This window comes from Peromyscus maniculatus, chromosome 5 (assembly GCF_049852395.1).
Source record: "Peromyscus maniculatus bairdii isolate BWxNUB_F1_BW_parent chromosome 5, HU_Pman_BW_mat_3.1, whole genome shotgun sequence".
NCBI classification, from domain to species: Eukaryota; Metazoa; Chordata; class Mammalia; order Rodentia; family Cricetidae; genus Peromyscus; species Peromyscus maniculatus.
Window position 1 is genome coordinate 133,239,922 of NC_134856.1, and position 20,377 is coordinate 133,260,298.

At 48.9% G+C, this 20,377-nt stretch overlaps 1 protein-coding gene across 4 annotated transcripts in view; it reads left to right on the forward strand.

The window, feature by feature from the left end:
- Syk (spleen associated tyrosine kinase) overlaps nt 1-20,377 on the forward strand; it is a 78,906-nt gene that overhangs the window by 11,248 nt on the left and 47,281 nt on the right. The window contains exon 1 of one of the 4 annotated variants that reach the window (XM_006976844.4): nt 6,452-6,603. The exons of 2 other annotated variants lie outside the window; for them this stretch is intronic. The gene's annotated coding sequence lies outside the window, so the exon portion shown is untranslated. Of the gene's footprint in view, nt 1-6,451; nt 6,604-20,377 lie in introns of those variants that run through there. One more of the 4 variants, XM_006976845.4, reaches the window with a different exon arrangement.

Genomic DNA, 20,377 nt, shown 5'->3' on the forward strand with positions numbered 1-20,377 from the left:
TTCTTTCCACCCCCTCTTCTTTGATGCCCCCTGACCCTTGGGACAGGGCACAGTGATGACATAAAGGGCCCGTTTAGGGATGGACACTCACAAAGCTTGAATTTTTGTTTGTTTAAGAGGATTTGGAGTTTTTAAGAAGATCCTTGGTATTTGTTCATTTCTCTGCAGCTTTAAAAAAAAATAATCAAGGTCAGGATTGAAGCTCAGTGGTAAAGCACATGCCTAAAATGCATGAGGCCCTGGGTTTTTAATCCCTGGTAGTCCACACATACCACATGCATGTCCATACAGAGAGAGAGAGAGAGAGAGAGAGAGAGAGAGAGAGAGAGAGAGAGAGAGAGAGAGAGCGTCAACATTGTGCAAAGAGGGATCGTGTCCCTTGTGGGGACAAGCTGTAAAGGCCATGGTGAGCAAGTTGCCCCATTCTGCTCTTTTGAATATAGAAAAGTAAGATTATTTGCTGGGACAGAGCCCATTTGCTACCATGAGATCTGAGAGCAACTGGAAGGTCCCTGAGACCAGCACGAGGCCAGAACACCATTAAGTTCTTTTGGTGGACAGAAGTGAGTGGGACTTGGGGCTGTCACAGGGATTAGGGACCCCTCACACTGGGCCCCGTGAGTCTCCTCAAGATCCAGCCCCTCCACCTGCTCACTTGGAGCCTGGTAAGAGACCGAGGAGCCTGCCTCTAGAATTCCTGTGCTGTGTAATTTGGGAGAAGATAAAACACCACAAGAGGTGTTGCTCTGAGGGGCCCTGCAGATTAGGAGACTTCCTCCTTCCCGTGAATCAGCCTGCTGTCAGGAAATGCAGCAGCCTGGGCTGGCCCAGTTACCACAGCCTTTGCTGGGCTCCACTGACAGCTCCTAGCACCATCATGACTTCTTCCAGAATGATCCTCTTAACAAAAGCCGTGTCTGAGGATCCATGGTGGAGGAATTTTAACTGAAAGGGTGTATTGGTTATTCTTCTCACTGCTGTGACAAAACTACCCCCCCCACACACACACAAGGCAACTTAAGAAGAGAAGGGCGTATTTTGTCTCACAATTTAAGGATCCAGTCCATCAAAGCAGGGATGATGTGGCGCTGGGAACTTGAGGCCCCTGGTCACATTGCATCTTCAGTGACGAATCAGGGAGCAACAAATGCTGGTGCTCAGTCTGCTTTCTCCTTATTCAGTCTGAGACCCCAGCCGATAGAACGGTGCCATCCATAAGGATGGGTCCTCTCCCCTTAACCTAATCTAGAGAATCCCTCACAGACGGGCCCAGAGTTTTGTTTCCATGGTGACTCTGAATCCATCAAGCTGTCAGTCAAGATGAACCATCACAACTGTTTCCCTGAATGCTGGCCTTCCACAGGACTTCCTTAGACCCCCAGGGGAAATGTGAATATTTTGCTTCGATAATTCCCCTCCAATCAGCAGCTGTGTGGTTGTCCTAGATTTCAGGAGTCAGTTCAGAGCCCCAGCCTCCTTATGGAGACCAGAGTGCCAGAATGAGGCACTCTCTGTCCAGGCTGCCTGCTGGCCTTAAGTGAGAGCTGCTCAGAAAATCTGATTTCGGAGCCTAGCCCCTAGAGATCTGAAGATTCTGGAGGGCTTGGGACCCCACCACTGGTACGTTAGGGAAAGTGACAAAACCCTGGCCTGTGGTGGAGCTGTTCTTGTGGCTGAACTTGCTGGTGCCAAGGAGTGGTCCCCAGCAACGCTGGGAGGCATAGGTAGCCTTACACGGTTTCTGCTGGCTACAGTGGGCTCTGTGTCTGAGTTTGTAAGAACCGCCAAGGCTTTGAAGCAGGTGTTTAGGAGATAGGCAGCCCTCATCTGCCCTCCTCTTCCTCTGGTAAAGAAGGAGACTTTCTCTACAGTTTATTCCAAACTCTGAAATTCCCTTCTGCTCAGCCCTGAGCCCAGCTGGGCCACCTTCTCCTGGGCTGTGTATAGACACTGCTCGCTGTCTTCTGAGATTGAGGTCTGGTCAACAAGAATCCCATGGTGCTATGCTGTGTCTAAGCAGCCAGGAGTGACCAGATCAAGCTCATTAGCATACTCCTGGACTCAGACCCCAAGACCACCACTCCCTGCCTTCCGGCCACACCCCGACCCACTGGGAACCAGCATTCTCTTCTCATGATTGTGTTTCAGTGTTCTCGACTTCACTGCTGTTTCGTTGACCTTTCTTGGGGAGACATGAGCAAATGTCTGCTCACCCCAAAGTAATCATTTGGACCAAGTCTAGCCTGGTGAATTAGCAGGTTTATTGGTACTTCAGGAGAAAGATGGGGGTGGCCAATAGGAGCACAGGGGCTCAAAGGCAGCGACTTCACCAAAAAGCTCACCAAGGCTGCATCTCTGGAACCCCCTGCCCAGCTTGCCGGCAGCTCCCAAGAGAGGTCTCCTTTCCCCAACTTTCTTTCCCTTCAGTTTTATGAGCCTGTCCCTCCAGGAGGGAGTGTTTCAGTTCTGAGGAAAGAGTTCCACAGCATCTAAGTGATAATGCATATTGTATCTCTATACCCAACTCATTTCATATCCTCAAGCTCTATGTATTGGTTGTTACAAATGGCAGAATTCACTTCCTTTTCATACCGAGACAGTACTCTACAGCCCATGCCTACCGTATTGTTTTATCCACTCATCCATTGGTGGGCCCGTAGGCTGTTCTGCCTCTTAGCTATTGTGGGTAGTAGTTCAGCGAACAGCAAGCACCCCGCCGTCCCTTCCACACACTGATGCTATTGTGGGTAGTAGTTCAGCGAACAGCAAGCACCCCGGTTGTCCCTTCCACACACTGATTCAAATCCCTGAGATGCATGCCCGGAAGTAGGAGTTGGTCCTATTTTCAGCTGAGGTCAGGTCATTTACTTTTCCTTTAGTCTTGGGACTACGATGTTCCTTTTACCCCTAGAGATGAGGCCTCTTTTGTTCTGAAAATGTACTTCTAACTGAAGCATGCATTCTAGCTCTTTAACGCTGTATTTTGTGGGATATCAGTGTTGCTTATCTTGGATCTTCTTTGACTTTTAGGATTTTTTAAGTTCTGTCCCCTTTTCTCAAGCTATTGCCTCGTCTTGTGGATCCCTTACAGACTCAACATCTGCCCTCTTTGTCACTCAGAACAATAGCTGCCATTTATTTTGTGGTCTTTATCCCTCCACATAGAACCTCAGTCAGCTGATCTCCAGTGCCTTTCTATTCCTGCCTCTTTTCCCTGATAGACAACTGTGGTTTAAAAGTCGTTGTTCAAGAGCCAGGTGGTGGCGGTAGTGGTGGTGGCGGCCACGCATGCCTTTAAGCCCAGCACTTGGGAGACAGAGGCAGGTGGATCTCTGTGAGTACAAGGCCAGCCTGGGCTACAGAGTGAGTTCCAGGAAAGGCTCCAAAGCTACACAGAGAAACTCTGTTTCAAAATCAAACAAACAAAAAAGTCTTTGTTCAGTTACCTTTGTTGAACAATGCTTGGGTAAACATTCTCTTTCTGCTGTTAGTTTTCCCTGTTGGCTCATGCCTTTCATTTTTGGCTCACGCCTTTCATTTCCTTTGAGTAACTATGTAGACTCCCAGGGGGCTCGTCTTCAAAAAGAATCGTGGATGTAGCAGACATCAAACCCAGATTGTCACAGGGAGGCCATGTGTGCTCACAGATCCCTCCGAACAAGCAGTACTCTGCCTTGGAGGACAACATGGAGGGCACAGGGCTGAGTCCCGAGGTCATGAGGGACTGGGGCAGGGGCGGGGCAGGGGCGGGGCAGAGCCTCTCCTGTGCTTCCTGCAGGAGAGTGGGAGAAGACAGAGCCCAGCAGGCACAGGGCTAGTTGGTTTACCAAGTGATGTCAGGCTCTGGTGAAGAGGGCCTTCCCTGGTTGCCTGCTCCTGTAGCGTAATCAAAATAGGTGACCATAGGTTGGCATATGACAGCCTGATAAAGGAAGTGGTTCAAGGTGAACTTTGGATTGGTTTGTTTACATATAGAGTGTTTCACTTTCTTTAGAGATTACTCAGTGCTGGGATGCTGTCCTGTTGGGGTCTGTCCACCAGCCTTCCCATACCCTGCTTGGATGTCACAATACACAGACACCTAGCCTCCCAAGGGGGAACCACACTTCTCTGAGGAGCCCCTCCCTCTTCTGTATTGGCAGCAAGCATAAGAGACTTCTCAGAATACAGAGGCCTGTCCTTCACAGAGGAAGCATGGCCAAGGCTGGCCTGCATAATGTCCACCACCATTCAGAAACCGAGAGCTGAGCCGGGCAGTGGTGGCGCATGACTTTAATCCCAGCACTCGGGAGGCAGAGTCAGGCAGATCTCTGTGAGTTCAAGGCCAGTCCAGTCTACAGAGCGAGACCCAGGATAGGCACCAAAACTACATGGAGAAACCCTGTCTTCTTAGGGGTTACATTTCTCCAGGGAGATTTTCTGCTTGGGATTGGTTGGTTACATTGGTCAGGGGCCAAGTTGGCTCTGGTTTCAGGGCCAAACTGTGTTTCTTTCACTGACTCTTTATAGCCTTTTGGCTCTAGCTTTAGGGCCAGAGCGTATTTCTTTCACTGGCTCTGATTCTAGGGCCAAAGTGTGTTTCTTTGGCTCTGGTTTCAGGATCAGGGTGTGTTTCTTAGGTTCTGGGTTCAGGGGTAAAGTGTTTCCTTCACTGGCTGTGGTTTCAGGGCCAGGGTGGGTTTCCTTGGCTGGCCCTTTCCCCCTGTACTCCATACTTAATGAATCACTTACAGAACAAAAACCTCTACCGTAAATGGGGTCAGGGCTTCAAGGAAATGGCTGCACAATAGCAAAAGGGTCAGACACCCAAGGAGACACAGCAGCCCTGACCATGTATGCACAGATCAACAGGGCACCAAAATTCACAAGGTAAACCTTGGCAAAGCCGAAGACACAAAGAGACAGCGCCAACGTTATGATCTGGAATCAGTTTCTCTCTTTCTATAACAGATGAAATAGAAAATCAATAGTAATAAAGAGGCCAGGGCAACACTGTCAGTTGACCTGACCTTTGTGAGATGGTCAGTCTGAAAACAAAGAATGCATTCCTCTCCCACTGACATGGTATATTTACCAAAATAAAATGCTTGCTTGGAAAATTTGTTAAATTTAAGTTTTAAAAGCCATGTGAAATATTTTTAGAACACAACAAAATTAAACCATATATCCACAACGAAAATTTAACCAGCAACTAGATAATGGGCTTTGGTACAACCTATGAGTCAAAAAAAAAAAAAAACCTCAGAAGAACTCGTAAAATATTTTGAGTAGCATAAAAATGAAAATTCATTAATTAGTTCAGCACTTGCTGCTCTTGCAGAGGACCCAGGTTTGATTCCCAACATCCTGACAGCTCACAACTATCTGTAACTTCATTCCCAAGAGATCTGATATCCTCTTCTGACATCCATGGGTACCAGGCACACACATGATACACATACAAATATGTAGGCAAAATATTCATACACACACAAAAATATTTCTTTTAAAAAATGAAACTGCAGCTTACCAACATTTTGAGAATGATACCCAAAGTAGAGCTTAGAGGGAAATTCCTAACACGGAGTCCACTGCTGTAGCCAAATTCCTGAGAGTAAGTACTTTGTAAAGAAAAGCAGTTTAATTCGGCTAACAGTGTAGGGCTTAAAAACCCACGTTCAGGCGGATCACCTCACAGCCATGCAACCCTGCGCGGTGGCACCAAGTGGTAGAAAAAGGTGCCGGAAGAGCGGCTGTCAACGGGACCAAATTGTTGGGATGACCTCAATTTATGACCATCTACTGTCAGTAACTAAGCCAGTCCGCTAGACTTAACTTAGTCCTCTTAGCTAGTTGTTCATCGTTTCCGAGGATGGTACCCCATAGACTCGCCCCCTCACACCAGACCCCACCTTAAAAGTTCTGTCACTCAAACATGCCCCACCCCAGCCAAGCTTCCAGCGCCTGAACCTTTGCGTGGCACACCCAAACCAGGATGATTCATCAGATAAAAGGAGTGTGTCGAGTCAGCCGCCTACAGTCTTAGGTGAGGGTGCTCCGTGGAATTCTAGTAAATTAATCTTAAACCACAATGGTGAAAACTTTGAAACACAAAATAGGAAACTACAAACAAATATTAATAAAACCCACTTCGAGCCTTTAAAATTATCAACAGAATTATTAAATCGTCAAACATGGTTTACAATAAAAACAAAAATGAGAAGAAAATTTGATGTACTCTAAGTCTGGCACATGGTTTTAACCAGGATGTGTGGGAAACCGTGCGCCGGGACTGCCATCTCCACTGACCCTTCTCGGCCGGCAGGCGGGCGGGTGTTTGTATGGGATCCCTGCCTTCCGACTCGAGCTTCATTTTGAATATGAAATTAACAAGCGGGCCGTCCCGGGGCCCCTCACTTCTGCTTTCTGTCTTGTCTTGCTTACACTTTGAGGAAAAGCCACTTCCCTAGTTACAGACACCAGTCAACAGCAGGAAGCCCCACAGCTCTCCTCTGCCCGTTCTCCACGGCGGCCATCCCCGTTTTCAAGACTGCCAGCTGGGTGCTTTCCGCGCTCCATGCCCCCCAGGGGCCTGGTGCCCAGACCTTCTGTGAGTCCAGGAAGGTAAGTCAGATCTGCAGCAATCGACAGTGTGACCCTAGAGCTCTCCGCGATGGACCGGCCCGAGAGGCCTCGCCAGTAGCTGAGTGTATGTGTGCTTCCCTGGTCGACACCGTGTCCTGGCTACGTTCATCGAGCTGTGGAGGGCTTGATAATTCCTATAGTTCTCATGTGACAAAACTAAATTTCTCCCCTGCTTACAAAACCTTTGCCGCTTTCTTGGAGCTTTGGGGGTAATTTGTGTATTCAGATACAGTCATGAAATCACAGGAGCCCATCGAAATTTCCTGGAATATTTTAGAGTCACGAATTTCAGAAAGCCTGGGTTTCCTTGAGCAGGCATGGCGTGTCCTTTGTGTCTAAGTTGGGTTGCTTGGCTTCTCTAGCTGCCTTGAGGGCCCTGTGTCCATTGTTCTCATGAGGTGGGCAGATGGGGAAGTAAAAATAGTGCCTAGACTCGAGCAGCTTCAGCCAGGCCCCCGTGTCCTAGACACAGTGGAGTCTGCGGACACTGTGACCTCCACCCTGGCCACCTAACTGGGGTTCTTTGGGTTGGAGCTTCTTGGGGCTTGAGGTGGGAACCGAAGGAATACTGTAACTTGGCTGTTCCCTTGCCCTGGCTGCTTTGACCCAAGATGATGGTAGTGAAAGCTAGAAGACATTTTTATCATGAAATGTCCGGTACTTGGTCAGTTGTTGGTATTTTATGTGTGAGTGTACATGTATGTGTATGTGTGTATATGTATATACCTGTGTGTATGGTGTGCATATGTGTGTGAGAGAGACAGAGAGGAGAGATAGAGATAGATAGATAGATAGATAGATAGATAGATAGATAGATAGATAGATAGATGTATATATGTGTGTATACCTGGATATGTGTGTGTGTTTGTGTTTTTGTTGTATGTGTGTGTGTGTGTTGACATATATATGCCTTCATGTGTGCATGTCAGAAGAAGACAGCCCCGAGTGAATGTCAGCCTCTTTGTTGTTCAATGCTGCATACATATATAGGTTTCCTGGCCACACACTATGGGGATTTCTCTGGTCTCTGCCTTCCATTTCACTGTAAGGCACTGGGGTTACTGATATGTGGGGAGTGGCTTGGATGGTTCACCCCAGTTGGCTTCTCTGCTGTGCCAAGGAGCTGTTCAATTTGCTCTATCTGCCTGGCCAGGGGGAATATGGTCTACATGCTTCCCTCTTGGGAAAATGCTGGCTTCTAGCAGAAGTTTTCAAGTTTCCTGCTTAAAATCACCAAGAGAGACGTTTGTACCAGTTTCCTGTTCTCTGGCCTCCTTGCTGAGTCTTTGCTGATCTAAAAGCATGTGTGGAGCCGGCACCCTGGGAACGCAGAAGCTCGACCTGAGAGCATTCTCTTCCTTGTTCCAGGGGTGCCATCTGCAAGCCCTGTCAGCTGGTCACTGGAAGACGCAAAAAGTAGACTTGAGAGTCAGGGCATAGGCAGTCCTGGCTACATCCTGGCACCTTTCGTTCCAGAACTTTCTTCTCCCTTCATGTTGCCAGGGAAGCAAGAGCATTTATTGGTGTTCTCCCTGGCACAGCACTGGCTGACTAGCTTGTGGTATCCGTTCAGCAGATCTGTCCAATGGAGCTGAGATTTAGATTTGAAAATTAAGTGCACCAGAAGCTGTGGAGAAAGCGTAGTTGGTAAAGTGCTTTCAAGCAATCACAAAGACCTGAGTTCAGTCCTCAGCACACATTTAAAAAGCTGAATGGCTGGCACTGTGTAATTCCGGTGCTGGAGAAGTACGGAGAGAGGCAGATCCCTAGGGCTCAAAGTACAAAGTGGATGACACCTGAGGAACAATAATGAGATTGATCTCTGGCCTCCACACATATGCACACCCACAGGTACACGAGTGTGTACAAATATTAAGTGGGTTAAGTTGCTCTTTGTAAGCAAACAGTTAATATCTGTTGACAACAGGCATCCTCTGTGACCTGTGCTAATGCGAGGCCAGCATAGAGACCAGTTTAGGAACTTGCCTGTGGACTCTGAGGGTATCCAGGGGCCCCCTGAGATGGGTCAGCCTCTGCCAGGTGTGTTTTGGGGGTTCTCTGCTCTGAAGCTGCCTCACACTGATCTGGTTTTGAAGTACCAGGATGTGCTTTTGCGCATTTTATTGGCTCTCTGTTTCTGAATGGTGGTGGACATTATGCAGGCCAGCCTTGCCTGTGCTTCCTCTGTGAAGGACAGGCCTCTGTAATCTGAGAAGTCTCCTATGCTTGTTGCCAATACAGAAGAGGGAGGTGCTCCTCAGAGAAGTGTGGTTCCCCCTTGGGAGGCTAGGTGTCCATGCATTGTGACATGCAGGCATGGTACGGGAAGGCTGGTGGACAGACCCCTACAGGACAGCATCCCAGAGGAAAAGCACCCATCTGCCACTGAAACCAGTGCAGCTGTCCTGCGCAGTTCAGGCTCAGCATCCCCTGGGTCCCATCCTTCCCTGCTCAGGCCTCGGCCTGGTGCCCATGTGTTTTCTGCATGGTGAGATCCCACCTAGAAGCCGTGTGAATGCTCACAGCTCCAGGAAGAGCAGCTGCGGCGGTTAGCTGCAGAGCCGGGTGCTGGTGCTGTGGGGTAACCCTGTGGCACCTCCCTTTCCTTTATTATTTCTCTCTCACCAACCCGCCTGACTAGCCTAGCGAGACTGACTCTCCCTCTAGGCTGGGTTCTTCCCTCTTTTTCATGAAAATGAGCCTAACCCCCAGAGGAAGTTTTTCTTTTTAATGAAGTTCTGGCATTTAATTTACTCAGCCTAAAGCTGCAAGGAAATTTCCCAGGTACACTTGAGTGGGGTTGTTTTGCATTGGGGTGGCCATGTGGTTTCAAGTGCCCTAAACTTGTATTTGCATCCTCCTGATTTTGTTTCCCTGTGTAGCCCAGACGGGGCAGAAGTTACCCTTGGGTGGTGTTTTTTCTCCAGCCACAGTCCACATTACACCAGGGGCTCTTGTGGCCAAGTGTGGGGACACCAGCAGTTTTACGTAGCTGAGAACTGCTGGAAGTGTCCTGCAGGCGGGGGGGGGGGGGGGGCGGGGGGGGCTCGGAGGCGGGTCTACAAAGCGGGGGCAGGGGGGGGGTCACCTGCAGAAGCCATGCTCCAGCAGCCTCCTAATGGGCCGAAGCCTTGGCCCCACTGATCAAAGCCCCTTCGATAACAAGGAAAGACCCCAGTGCTAATTACAGAAAGGGCACACGGCGCAGGCTACCTCTCCTTGTTCATGTCCAGCTATGAAGTGTGGGAAACAGCAGATTTAATAAGTGGGAGTTGAGCACAGTTGAACACAGTCTTAACATAAAGGTAACTGGTTTTCTCAAAACTGCCAAGACCACATTCTGTGTCTTTTCATGGACGTGTGGAGAGAAGGGAGCAAATTACCTAGAGCCAATGAACTCTGACCATGGATTCCTTATTTAAGGATTCACTGTTCCCTGATTCTGGGGTGAGTAGCCCAGTCAGTAAGGTATTTGCCTTGCAAGCACAAGGACCTGAGTTCAGTCCCACGCACACCTACAAAACCACAACACCAACAGCAGCTGGAGTAGTGGTTCACACTTCTCAGCTCTGGGGAGATAAGAACAGGTGGATCTCTGGGGCTGACTGGCCGGTCTAGCCAGTTTGGAAAGCTCCAAGCCAGTAAGAGAGCTGTCTCAGAAAACAAAATGGATGGAATCTGAGGAACAACAGCTAAGGTTGATCTCTGGCAAGCGGGCACACGCACACGTGCTCACACACACATAAGCACACACACACTTCACTAAAATGTATTTGCAGCCCCAGTCGACCACGGCACCTTTGCCGCTGTTTGTAGACATGTACTAAGTGATTTAATTCTGTTTCTGTGATAAAACACTCTGACCAAAAGCAGCTTGGGGAAGGAAATGGTGTGCTTGGTTTACACTTCCAGGTCATAGTCTGTCATTGAAAGGAGTCAGGTTGGGTACCTAAGTAGGAACTTGAAAGAGAAACCATGTAAGAACGCTGCTTGTTGGCTTGCTCTCAGGCTCGTGTGTAGCCAGCCTTCTTACACAGCCTAGGATCATTTGCCTAGGGATTGTGCTGCCTGTGATGGGCTGGGCCTTCCCACACAAATCATCAGTTAAGACAGTCTCCCACAGACATGGGTGCAGGCCAGTCTGACCCAGGCAACCCTTCAGTTGAGACCCTTCCTTCCAGATGACTCTAGGCTGTGTCAAGTTGACAATCACAGGACAGTGGCCCTCTTCTTGTCTCACAGCAGAAACAGTCCCCATTTTCTTGATCTATTTGGGGCCACTTTTTGATGGTGGTTTTTGTTGGGTCATCCCTATTGAAAATGGTTGAAAAATTGGGCTAAAATGCCGCCTAGTGTCTCTAAGCACAAAAAGGCTGTTATGTACTTCATTAAGTAAATCTCCATGTTTGATGAGCTTCTCACAAACATGGCAATGTTGCTAGAGTTCAATGTCAGTGCGTTGACAATGGATCTAAGTTGTTTCTTTAAACAGACACTCTCTGTTACAAGGCTGTGCCTTCTCTGGCTGATAGAAGAAACAGGACCAGGGGATCTCCAGGATTTAACCTTAAAAGTTCCCTGAGAAACAGTGTTTGAAAATTTGTGAGTGCCATGCTCAGGGCACCTGTGGAAAGTATCTACTGTTCATCGCAGGAAGTAACTATATTTAGTTTCATGCATTAGAGGAAGAAAATAGGGTCAAGGGCAGGAGTAAGAATGGGATGGAGAGAGGAGAAAAAAGACTTTTCCTCACTGTGAAGATATGTGAACCATGACACGTGGTGATAAACTAACTAGAACACTGGAGTTGTCTCTGATCCCAACCACAGTAGATGGTAAGTCCTGGGCTTGGACGGCGCTGCCCTGACAGAGCACAGGCAGAGTGCCCTGGCCTCTGGCCTGTGAGTACAGGTAGAGAGGAGGTGAGGGGACATGGGATCCTGGAACGCGCCCCAGGCATGTGTGTCTCAGCATCTTCTTTGCATGAGTTGTCCTTCCCTCTCGAATTCTGGGTACCGAAAGCCTTCTCCTGACTGCTGGAGCCCAGACCTAGAGCCCCACTCACTGCCCACTGGTTTGTTAACAGCCCATTCAGATATTTGTCAAGTGCTGACTGCTCCTGCAGTCTGGTTTTTGTACATGATTTCCAGGATCTAAGGATCCGCCTGTGACTGCCCTGAGAAATGCGACTCTTTAGTTAGCTAGGTGGCTATCAGAGACACTGTACTTGCAGGGGCAGACACGGCTATTGCTCAGCCTCTGAAGAGTTGTTGACTGACAAGATAGCCTTACACTGGTACCTGTGAAAGGGCAAAGGTCATACAGTCCACCTGAGTCCCGGGACTGGGGAATTGACATGTGATTGTCTAATGGGAAAGCAACTTCAGAAGTCAGTCAGTAAGTCAAGTGCTTGTCCTGCAGCCCTGCATCCCAGAGATAGATAGGTAGCTCTGTGGAGCTCCCTAGCCAGCCAGTCTAATCAAGTCAGGGAGCTCTAGGTTTAATGAGAGATCCTGTCTCAAAAAAACAATGTGGAAAGGAGGACACCTGATGTCATCCTCAGGCCTTCATATGTACATGCATTATATTCTCTCTCTCTCTCTCTCTCTCTCTCTCTCTCTCTCTCTCTCTCTCTCTCTCTCTCTCTCTCTCCTCTCTCTCTCAGATTTGTAAGAGCTTTGGGCTCCTTCCTGGCCTCGCTAAGCATCTCCTCTTCCTTATACAGATGTGACTGTCCCTGTTTGGTGAGCACATGCCCTCCTGCCAAGCATGCGCGTCTATTCCCCCTCTTCATATCCGTGAGACCCCGGATTCAGTTGCCATGGAATCCACCTTCCATTCATAACCAAAGCACTAGTTACTCTGACACTGTGTCTTCTGTGTCCATAGGAGAATTGCTGAGGTGCACAGGTGTCGAGGCCACACAGAGCCAGGTGGAATCCCAGCAGAGCTTGCCCCCAGCCTCTGTTCTGCATCCCATCCTTGCTGCCTTCTAGGTTTAAAGGGCATCGTATGCAAGTGTCCTTCTGGGCCTCCTGTCCTCTGCTGTTGTACAGCACTATCCCAAGAGCCAGACAGCTGGCATCCTCATCAGATTAGCTGTTCCAGCTTGCTGGAGTCCATCAGGAGCCAGTCTGGGGACTGGGGACCATGACCCAATCTCAGAGAAGGAGGGTGTGATGTGGGTCCCTGGACCCTCAGGTGACACTATAGACACTTTCCCCAGTCATTTGTATGCAATTGTGCCTAGTTGCATGTGGCTTGGGGTCTCAGGGAGGGGCTGGCGTGTGTGGGTTGGGGAGAATGGACATTCTAGCTGTGTAAGGAAAACATCATCCATGCTGGGTACTGATTCTCTGGTGCAGTTGATTTAGGGTCATCCATGCTCCTCACCATAAAATCCTCACCCATGTTCTGTCACTAAGCCTCATGAACTCACTGGTCCCCCAGGGTGAGTTTTGGTAGACTCAAAATTCCTTGGGACCTTATGAAGAAGGGGAAAATGTTGTTTATGCCTCCCCTGGGGAGGAATTTCTGCAACATCTGCTCATTGTTGAGAATCATCATCAAATAGATAAGGGAATGTTTGGTTATGTAATACACTGGTAAGATCAAAGACAAAAGACAGGCCATATCAGAGTTGTGGTCAGGACACAGCAACTAAGCCAGTGGTTTCCAGTCCAGGGCATCTTTGCCCCGGGAAGGCCTGGCAATGCCTGGAGGCAGCTTTTGGTTTGCATGGTTGTGGGAGGAGCTGCTATAGACGCGCAGTGAGCGGAGGGCAGGGATGCTGCTAAACAGTCACCAGTGGGAGAGAAGTCCCTACCACTACAAACACACATACCAAAGACTGGTCCAGCCCCTTCATCACCACTGCCCAGGCCGGGCAGCTCTGAGATAATACTGGAAGAGGCTCTGGAGAAACCAATGGGTGGTATAGGGTGGTAATGCAGCTGTCTTCATATGTAAATAGAGGGTGGGAAGGGTGTCATGACCACATGTGGAAGAGAAAGTTCTCATCTCCAGAAGCCCAGAGCAGATGCTGGATACCTGGGGCCACCCAGGGTTGTGTTTGTGGACCCCTACCCAGACCAAGGAGATCAAAACAGCAGCATCAAAATTAGCGGTGCTTTTTAAAGGGGGCTTGTACGACAGGAAATCACGTGGGAAAACAAGAAGGACAAGAACACCTGGGAAATACTGACAAGTAGGGAGAATGTATTGGCAGGATCTCCTCTGTGGGCAGGCCTTTAGATATTTGAGCGCAGCAGATGTGAATGGTGTCTCAGGAGTATCCGGAAGACCAGGGCTGAAGAGAAGAGGCAGGAATCTGATGAGACAGCGTTTCCTGCTTGAAGCATGGAGCATGTGACAGAAGGCTCCTTCCCCATGAGAAGCCATGAGCTCATGCAAAGCATGAGTGAGCTGCATCGACCACAACCGCAAGGCTGGGCATCTGGACAGCTGATGTGCTCGTCTCCAGGATCCTCTGGACCCATGCAAACTGGACTTGAAGCATTTTCGTTCAGAAAATAGCATATACTCACAGTAAAAACTAAAGTGAAAGAGAGGCATGTGTCCATTAAGTACATGCTTTGTGGACATTTGGTAAACCCTGAAACATGAACAAGCCAGTTGAAATGCCCAGACCTTTGAAGCTTACATTTTAGCATAAGGGGAGGGGGGAAGCAGTGTATAAGGGAAATGGACACTTAAGTGAGTTTAAATGAGAATGTGTTGGCAGGGAATGATTCAGCAGACAAAGATAAACACCTAAAAATCAGATCATCGGGCTGTCTGAGGGGATGGCAGGAACTTAGGCCACAGGCCTGGGAAGGAGGAAAGTCACTAAGCAAAATGCTGTAACCCAGACACCATCGGTCTGGCATGTGAGGACACGTAGAAACACAGTGCGGAACACAGCTGGAGGGGCTGGAGTCGGGCCAAAGAGGGCCTTGTGGGCTGGGGAAGGTTTCGAATGTGCTGTGGATGTGGACATCATGAGTTCACTGTACTTACCAAGAAGGAAACAGACACAGAATAAGGGGAGAACCAAGTAAGACGCAGAGGTGGTGGTCACCACAGACAGTGCTGGGAATGGGTGAGGGGCACAAGTGGCTTGAGAATCTATTTGCGAGTCTGTGTTATTGCTAGACAAACCCTAGAAACTGGCCCAGGGAACCTCCCTTCAGATCCTCCAGCCCTTGGCCACATCAGTGAAGACTGGGACAACTCTGCCCCAGTGTGTGCCCACGCTTGGACAGAGAAGTCTTTTCTGATTCTGGGGATGACCTATGGAGGAAGGGTCTTCAGCATTGTCTTGACCGGCTGTTGCTGGTGTTGTCATTTCCATTAAAGCAGGGAGAAATATGGTGGTCCCTCAAAGCGAGGGGTCAGAGTGAGGAGTGGGGCTGGGAAGTCCAAGTTTCTTCTTGGGCATCCAAGAGGAACTTGGGTCAGCCAACACGCAGTGATAAAATCACTAGAAAGACTGATGTCCGCTAGTCAGCAAATATCCATATATTTATTTTTATGTGCCTCCACCAAACATCAAGAGCCGCCCCAGGCATAGAGGTATAGCAGTGCTGTTCCTGCCCCCACAGCCAGCCCTGTGGATGTGTGAAAGGGATGTCACCTTGTGGGGGTGGACAGTGGAGAAAACAAAGTGAGCAGGGTAGACAACAGCCAAGGGACTCCCAAAATATTACTTCCTGTTAAAAACCATCCCCTCAGTCTGGGTGGTAGCTTAGTCGGTAAGGTGCTTGTCCCGCAAGCACGGGCTTGAGTTGAATGGCCAGAACCTATGCCCAGCAGCTAAGCTTGGTGGCACACCTGTGCATGTAATCCCAGCACGGGGGAGGCAGAGGCAGGAAGAACCCGGGGCTTGCTAGCCACCAGTCTAGCTCATCTGACAAGTTCCAGGTTCAGTGAGAAAGGTCTGTTTCATAAAGAATGAGGTGAAGAGTGATTCAAAACCGACACCTGAAGTTGACCTCTGACCTACATATGTACACATGTGCACAAGCATCCACATGAGCATGCATGTGCCCACACACATTTCCTTACTGCTAAGGCCTTGTATGTAACTTATGTCCTAAAAGGCCCCAAGAGAGTGATGGATTTACTGTGTTCCGACAGGCTCCCCTTATACATCACTGCTCTAGAGCTACCTGTACAGATGTGTGCAGAAGTACTGGGCTAACTCTGGGCACAGGTGGGGTAAGGAAGAGTAGGGTGTGGTTTGTCGGGACTGGGGTCCTCTTTAATCCTTCTCAAGTTTGTGCTTTCATACAGTGGCCTCACGCACTTGTTGATGTCCAACTCTGTAGTGTTGAACTGAGGACGAAAGCAGGAGTCTTCAATACTGCTGAGGGTGTTGACATGACCTTGAGCTGTGGACTCTCCCCGCAGTCAGAGCAGGAGAGCCCAGACAGGACAGGCAAGCCACAGTGGCAGGTGCGATGAGTTCAGGGTCACCCAGAGGAGTACATGCGTCAGGTAATGATGACTCTTCAAGGGTGGGAATTATGGAGGTGCCAAGGCTGTGGCCAAGACTAGGGGAACAGCTGAATCTCTGTCTTTGTTGGAGGTCCTTTGTTTGGTTGGTATCTCTCTTAGTTGATGTTTCTTTTGCTGTGAAGAGACACCATAACCATGGCAACTCTTATGAAGGAAAACATTTCATTGGGGCTGGCTTACAGTTCAGTCCATTACCCTCATCGTGGGAAACATGGTGGCATGCAGGCAGACATGGCGCTGGAGAGGGAGCTGAGAGTTCTACATCCAGATGAGCAGGCAGCAGGAAGTGAAATGGCTTGAACTTCTGAGACCTCAAAGTCACCCCCTAGTGACACACTTTCTCCAACAAAGCCACACCTACTCCAAGAAGGCCACACTTCCTAATAGTGCTGCTCCCTGTAGGCCTGTGGGGGTCATTTTTATTCAAACCACCACAGTTTCCTCGTCTTGTTTCTGTTGCCATGATATAATATTTTAACAACAACAACAAAAAAATCTTAGGAACAAAAGGATTTATTTGGCATATAATTCCAGGTTGTCGTTCACCATTATGGGGAAGTCGAGGCAGGAAATTAAAGCTTCACACCCAGTCAAGACCAGAGAGAGACTAAGCATGAACCCATGCTTGCTTGTCCATTGGCTGCTTATGTAGCGAGCTTTCTTCACATGGACAGTTCAGGGCCCAGGAGGTAAAATGGTGCTACCACATTTGGAGTGAGTCTTCCTACTTTAACAAGCAAAACAATCCCTCATAGACTTGCCCAGGGGCCAGCCTGTTCTCCACACTTCCTCAGCTGAAACTCTTCCCAGGTTGTCAGGTTGGAAGTTAAAACCGACTAGCACAGTTGCTTTGTTTTGTTTTGTATTTGTTCTCTTGTATTTATTTTATTTATTTATTGGTTGGTTGGTTGGTTGGTTTATTTGACAGAGTCTCGCTCTGTAGTCCAGACTAGACTGGAAATAACTATGTAGCCCAGGCTGTCCTCCAACTTGCTGCTACTTCTTCCTTCTGAGTGCTGGAATCACAGGCATGTATCACATGCCAGGCAAAAAGCTGAATTTGTGAGTTTGGCCTGGTAGCACAAGCTAATGTTCATAAAGCAGAGCTGAGACCCGTATTCAGCCGTGAGACTTGTGTGGCTGGTGGCCAGAAAGCAGGTGGCCATCTTATAAGGTGGCCTCATTAAGAGGAGAATGGAGACCAAAATGAGGTCCCAAGTGGGCACTAGGAGTGCCAGCCCTGGAAAGCTATACGTGTGGGGGCAGGTACTGATGCTATCCATGTTCCAAGTTAGAGGCCGGCATAGGCTGGGAGCAGCTGCTGTCTGCCATTCCACAGACTGCAGGGGACCTCCTCCCTGAAGGCAGCTCATGCATTACCCTGGGTGTCAGAGGTCAGATGGTCAAAATGAAGGTGGCTGCTGGGCTAGGAGAGTGCCAACACCCAACTTTTCCCTTCCCACTGAAAATGAAAGGGGCTTCCTGCTGGGGAAGGAAGCTGCATTGTAGCGTGTGGAATGGTGATATTCCCTGAAGCTGTGGCCCATGGTGGGGACAGGGAGAGGCTAGTCAAAGGGGATGGACAGAGTCACAGTGAGCTCCCAGAAGTGGGTCAGCAATAATAGACTGTATATTTCCAAATAGCTAAAAAGGAAGGATTCTGAAGGTTCTCACCACAAAACTAACAAATGTCTAAAGTGATGAATATCCAAGAAACACATTTGATCATCAGCTCTTGTAAACACAGATCAAAGAATCAATTTGCCACATTACACATCAATTAAAAATGAAGGATTCCAAAAAAGAAAAATGAACGATGCAATGCAGTGTGCATGCCTTAGGCAGATTGTTATTTATTAAGACAAAGAGTTTATTAAGGGAGAGGAACAGAAGGGGATATTTAAGCCTATGGAAAGATCACGCAGGAAGAAAGGTGGAGGGATGAGTGGAACCTGCTTTTATAGATACACCCCCTCACCCCCACTCCCACCCCCACTCCTACCCTCCATCCCACCCCCCACCCCCACCCCCCACTGCAATGAGTATATGGGCTTATGTAGCTACACCACACATGTGCATAGATAACATGATCACGCAGCGCACAGATTACATAGGACTTCAGGCCCTGAGATGATCTTGCCAGCACATGCATGGTTGTGGGAGAATAGTTAGGAATTCTAGTCTGATGTACAAAATAAGTTCTGGGACAGCCAAGGCTACACAGAGAAACCTTGTCTCAAAAAACTTAAAAAAAAAATAATAACTATGCACTGGGGAGATGGCTCAGCAGTTTCAAATGCTTGCTGTGCAAGCATGAGGTCCTAAGTTCAAATCCCCAGGACCCATGTAAGAAGTCAGATGTGGTTGTATGGTTTTGTACACCCTTACAACCCCAGTGCTGTGGAGTGGGGAGAGAGGAAGGATCCTGGGGACTTGTTGGCCACTAACCTAGACAAAAAAAACACGTGAGCTCCAAGCTCAGTGAGTGAGAGAGACCCTGTCTCAAGTGAGTATGATAGAGCAGAAACCCTGATATCCTCCTCTGTTCTCTGTGTATGCACAGGCTCGAATACTGACATATATCACACACATACATGCACACAAAACAATAAACAAGCAATAAGTCAATTCATTAACATATAGTTGTTAAGCCCAGATCATGGGGACCCCCCAAAAGGCCACTATGGAGACCAAATCCCATATATAAAAGCAAAGAGCCTTTATTTCAAGCTGGGAGCTTGGACTCTCTGTCCAATGCAGTGGTGAGAGCAGGGAGCCCCGAGCCCAGGTAGGGTAGGGTTTTTATCATAGCAGAGGTTGGGGTGAGGGGATTCCCAAAGTTCAGGACCCTGATTGTCTGACATTTGTCTAAGGGGCATAGGGAATGTTTGGAATGTCAAGTATTTCCCCTTAGATGCAGGCCCTCCCTGGGTGGGGTCAGCTCATGGCTTCTCCTGGATCGGGGTATTGCCTGCCAGTAAGCCTGTCACAGAGGCTGTGTCTGGGTCTCTAAGCCTGTCATGGCAGTTGAATGGTCAAGCTGTTTTGGGCCCCTCACAACAGCAAGGCCTAAGGAGCATCTACTGTGTTCCTGGAGAGGTCCATAAAGTCCCTGTCCCTGGGCCTCAGCATGCCCTGCCTGTGTGCTTCCACGGGGAAGCAGAAAAGGGCACCAGGGTTGCTGTCAGTATTGGCAGAAAATGAGTTAAAGGAATGTAGTGAACAGTCACGTGAATTATGAAGCATTTGACTGTGATCATTTTAGTTGGAGCTACTAAGGATGTGAAGAGAGGCATGAGGACACAAGGACCCGTAGGGACACAAGCAGTCAGGAATCGCTGCTCAGCCAGCATGGTGTCTGCTGGTTGAGGCAGGTCTGTGGGGAGGCCTGAGAGTGGTGGGGAAAGGGAGAGAATGCTCCTGGAAGAGTGTGAGGGTGAGGACAAGGCAGAGGAGCAGAGTGGCACCCAGGTGATGTTCAACATGCTAGACATGGCTCCCAGTAGGGAGACCAGGTGGCCTGCAGAGAGGATCTGGACAGAGGAAGAGACATTGAGCAGCCCAAGGTGATGAGGAGTAGGAGGTGATAGGTAAAGACCACAGGCATGAGATGAGGCTGTGAAACCATGGACACAGAGTGGTTTGGAAACAGTGTCTGAGAGAGCACAGGACTCTAAAACACTCCATGTTGCTCGGGTTCTTCACTGGGTATCTCCCCAGCACCTGTCTACACCGGGGCAGCATGGAGACCCTGATGGGCTCTGGTAGGTGTGTGTGTCACTCCGGCGGCAGTGTGTTGTATGTGTCTGAGGACCCTGTGGTTATCAAAGGTCCCTAGAAGGTACAATACAGAAAAGCTGTGCTGGGCAGGAGTGGGTAGGGAGGGCCAGGGAGCTTGGTGGAGAGATGGTCAAAGTGACTGAAGAGAAAGCTGGGGTTGTCACTGTGTGGGGGCTGAGATGAGTCTTAGAAAACAAAGGACATTCGATAACAGTCAAATGTTAGGAGAAGCCCTATGTTCTGTGGACTGTGAAATACAACAGATTTACCTCCATGGGACTGCCTCAGGGTACAGTGTCAGGATAATTTGTCACCTGTGCTAACATGGCATCTTTGGGTTGTGTAGACACCCCCAGAGGATGACTCATGAGCCAAATAGACTCATGTGTGTGACTTATGCAGGGGAGAGTCTCATTCATAGAACCTGTGTGGTGTGTCTACCTGTACTCATGCT